This window comes from Tenrec ecaudatus, chromosome 2 (assembly GCF_050624435.1).
Source record: "Tenrec ecaudatus isolate mTenEca1 chromosome 2, mTenEca1.hap1, whole genome shotgun sequence".
NCBI lineage: Eukaryota > Metazoa > Chordata > Mammalia > Afrosoricida > Tenrecidae > Tenrec > Tenrec ecaudatus.
The window spans coordinates 123,254,147-123,255,363 of NC_134531.1; the positions used below are offsets into that span (position 1 = coordinate 123,254,147).

The 1,217-nt window shown below is 39.2% G+C and overlaps 1 non-coding gene across 1 annotated transcript; it reads left to right on the forward strand.

Moving 5' to 3' along the window:
* Positions 1 to 808: 808 nt before the first annotated feature.
* On the forward strand, positions 809 to 928 carry LOC142442072 (small nucleolar RNA SNORD22). Its single transcript, XR_012783327.1, has one exon. It is a non-coding gene; the product is annotated as a small nucleolar RNA SNORD22 (small nucleolar RNA).
* Positions 929 to 1,217: the final 289 nt, after the last annotated feature.

Here is a 1,217-nt window from a genome sequence, read left to right on the forward strand (position 1 = left end):
ACAGAAGAGGCAATTAAAAAGGTAGTAACCTTTACAATAGCCAAGCACAAATTGAAATATCTAGGGATATACTTGACTAAAAAAACAAAAGATTTGTTTGAGGAAAACTATAGGACATTTTTACAGAAACCAGGAATCACCTCAACAAATGGAAGACTATCCCATGCTCATAGATCGGAAGAGTCAATATAGTAAAGATGTCAGTTCTGCCCAAGGTGCCATATGTTTAATGCTATCCTGATACGAATACCATCAACCTTGTTCAAATAATTGGAAAAACTGATTACCAACTTTATATGGAGAGGAAATAAACCCAGAATTAGTGGGGAACTCCTCAAGAAGAAGGACACAGTGAGAGGGCTTGCTCTACCTGACTTTAGCACATACTATATACCCACAGTGGCCAAACAATGTGGTACTTGCATAACGATGGATATTCACAGTAATGGAAAAGAGCTGAAAACCCAGAAATAAAAACATCAACATACAGACAACTGATTTTTGATGAGCCCACAAAATATCAAATGGGAATCAGATGCCTGCTTCAAGTGGTTCTGGGAAAAAATGGATATCTACCTGCAGAAAAATTTAGCAAGACCTTTACCTCACTGCACGCACAAGAACAAACTCTAGGTGGATCACAGATCTTGAGGTAGAACCCCAAACTATTAGGACCATTAATGAGGGAATTAGAACAAACCTCAGAATCTTGGCGCAGGGAATACATAGGCTATCAGAAATAGGGAAGGATTATGCATCCCACTTGTCCATTTGTACATTGGAAGAATTCACCAAGAGAGTAATAAGACCCCAATGAGGAAACAATCACATGTCTTGCCTCCTGTCCTAGCCCCAGAACCTGAAAAGGTGAACCCACTGGGCTGGCTGGGGGAGGGGAAAAGAACTTGTTCCAGAAAAAAAAAAGAGTAATAAGAGAACCCACATACCGGGAAAACATCTTTAGCAATGGCACATCAGACAAAGGCCTATAAGAAAAAAACTAACTGCCTCCTAAGGAGGTGGACATAGGATCTGAACAGAAGTTTCACAGGGGCAGAAATCCAAATAGCTAATAAAGATAACAGAAAATATTCCCAATCATTAGCCATAAGAGAAATGCAAATTAAACAACTATGAGATACCATTTACCACCCTCAAAGATAGCTCAGTTCAAAAAAATTAGAAAGTAAAATGTGTTGGAAGGGGATGTGCGGAGA